The 2888-nt window shown below is 34.9% G+C and overlaps 1 protein-coding gene across 1 annotated transcript in view; it reads right to left on the bottom strand.

Annotated features, from left to right (window-relative positions):
• The window catches only part of LOC106476248, a 17123-nt gene extending 15505 nt beyond the window's left edge, over positions 1 to 1618 (bottom strand). Inside the window, exon 1 of the mRNA XM_013936912.2 lies at positions 1415 to 1618. The gene's annotated coding sequence lies outside the window, so the exon portion shown is untranslated. The remainder of the gene's footprint in view (positions 1 to 1414) is intronic.
• Positions 1619 to 2888: the final 1270 nt, after the last annotated feature.

Below are 2888 nucleotides of genomic sequence, written 5' to 3'. Positions count from 1 at the left end.
TATTCAACGTCAAACTGGTACACAATTAAAACATTTTATTAAGATAGGCCTAAATAAAATGTTTTTAATTGTGTACCAGTTTGACGTTGAATATTATTTATGATTTTGTGTTTAGTATATTTATTATTAGTTGAACTTTTTAACTACTTATTTAGGTCATTAACAACCTGAACAGATCTTAAGAAACTGTTGGGTCCCTTATTTTGCATAAAAACTAAAAATTAATAAATTAGTTAAACATCGTTCTTCTATTAAATTTCATTGTTATGTCTCGTTTTCAGAATATGAAATAACACAATTTTTTTAAATGACGAAAAGTGAGCCCAATATTTCTTGTTTTTTCATTATGTCGGTATATATATACTTACTATTATTCTCAATAAGACAATTATTAAAAATTACTGATCTGTTTGTTTGTAATTAAGCACAAAGTTACACAATGGGCTATCTGTGCTCTGCCCATCACGAGTATTGAAACCCGGTTTCTAGCGTTGCCGCTGTGCCACTGGGAGCTAAAAAGTTACCGAACATTTAAATTTTGGTTATTTCGTATTTCCTAATATCTAAAGGTATGAGTAGGTTAAAGATTGAATTTGAATACATGACATCACCCCAGTAGTTCCCAACCTTGTTGTGCCGCTACCTCTAATCACGCCTTCAGGCCAGCGACGTATCCTTGACGTAAGGATTTTGTTAGAAGTAAAGTTAATAAAAACCTAAATCAAAATAAACGATTCTTGGGTGAGTGAGCAAGACGCGAACGTTCAATGCTGGTTTGTGGAATACAATTGTTCTCCAATTTTGAGGCATTGGTATTTATTTTGTTTTTAATGTTTTTCAAAGGGGCTTGGATACCTCAAGGGTTCGCGTACCACAGGGTGAGAACCACTGCGTTACCCCTAAAACTGTAACTGTTGCCAAGTGTACTCTCAAATATACTCTACAGACATGGGCGCTCGCAGGAAGGGGCAAGGGGGTCACTTGATTCCCCCTGGATTTTCAAAAATTAAAAAAATACTAGACATGTAAAATTCTTCTTCTATGTTATTGGAAAATCATAAGGTATTTGTATTTCGATTTCAAACTTGAGTTACTTAACCCCCTATTTTTTTTCTGTGGTCGCTCTTCTCTACAGACGGCAATAGTTTAAACTGATATTTTTCGTTCATTTACAATCATTGTTTTTCAGACTTTCATGACAATAATGCCTCATATAAAACCCATAAAATACAAACCAGTAGAATTCCAACCATAATTAAACTTTTTGAAAATTTTCCTTAATAAGTTAGGATTCGAAGGCCAACCCGTGAAACCTCTTGACTATTCACGACTTACAAAATCAATTAAACACACACACCCTCATTTTTAAAGTTACATTATAACTTGTAGAAATGCTAACTAGTAAGTTACATACCTGATAATAATAAACGTGCTTAAGATCCACTTAGTCTTAACACAAGGATGTTAGAAGTTTCACCAGTCTCGCGATGAAGAGAGTTCTACGCATGCCACGTGTCATACAAACTTCGTTACATGTTCACCAGTGACATACTTTTACAGCTCCAACCAACATGTCGTCCTTATTTCACCATATATGGAAAAGCAGGCCCGCCTACTTCTGTATTAGTACATCATAGCGGACAAATGAGGTGTACCAGATTTCTCTCACGCAGCTTATGCATAAATTATGTAACTTCCTAGACGAAACAAGTAGGATTAAGTTCTAACCCTAATTAACACTATATTTAACGTCAAATGAAGCACAGAAATAAATTTTGAATTCTATTGAGAAGCGATATACCCCCCCCCCCTCCCGATACCTGATTAAACGCTAGGAGCTTATTAAAATAACTTCTGCTTGAACTGTAGCATCTGTATGTAAAGTAAACGTAACTGTCTAGAAGATTAGGGCGCTGTGGTATATAATACAGTACCAGTCTCAAACATTCAGATACAACCTTTCATTTAGATTCGGTGCCAGCCTTTTACAGGTGTGGGGTCTTGAGGTGTACCAGACAGAAAATTGGGGTGTGGGGTGGGGCTTTGCCGTCAAGATGTGTAGATCACCAGTTGTGGTAGCTAAGAGGAAACTAAAGAAAATTTTGGGGTAGCTGTAGCCCCTCTTTAGCATCGCCCCTGTCCTTACTTAAGTCATTTTTACAACTGGAGAATGGATGTTCATTCAACAGATTACACCGAACATTAAACGTGACAGAACAGATTACACCGAATATTAAAATAGTCTCCAAGGCCATTCTATATTCTTAAGATATAGTGATAAAATAACCGCAGGTAAATATATTCATAATTTTTTTTAGTATAAGATACATTTCAAACTTCAATTTTTACTTGTTGTCAGATAAAACCTCAGATTATTGATAGTAATTTGAAACGTAGAATAATCAAAACACTTTGAATAGATGGATAAATTACATAGTAATTCGCTCGCATTATAACCCTAAACTGTAATTACACGTTTTCTGACTCGTGGGAACTGTTCAGACCTGTAGCCAAGTGCACACCATTGGCTCCAAATACATAGGTAGGTGGGGTTTACAGCACAGAAATATTAAATATGTGTGTGTGTGTTTGTATACAGTTCTCACTGGAAGATCTCTCTACACTGAGGATCAGCACCAAGAAGTATGAATCAATCAGTTTTACTACCAGCTTAATGAACAATTGTAAAATATTATCTTTGAATTTAACTGCTTACCTTGATTTCTTAAAATCATAAGAATATATCATTGCTTTCCTACTCTGATAGTTTTAGTTTTCAACAGGTATATGATTATATTAACTTACAGTAATGTCATTTTACAAGGTTCTCCACTTAACTTCCTACAGTGATATAGATACATGTAGGTTTCTACTATCTTACAGTAATG

Source organism: Limulus polyphemus, unplaced genomic scaffold (genome assembly GCF_000517525.1).
Source record: "Limulus polyphemus unplaced genomic scaffold, Limulus_polyphemus-2.1.2 Scaffold10128, whole genome shotgun sequence".
NCBI lineage: Eukaryota > Metazoa > Arthropoda > Merostomata > Xiphosura > Limulidae > Limulus > Limulus polyphemus.
The sequence above is the reverse complement of the archived record's forward strand: the minus strand, read 5'-3'. Positions and strand labels throughout refer to the sequence as shown.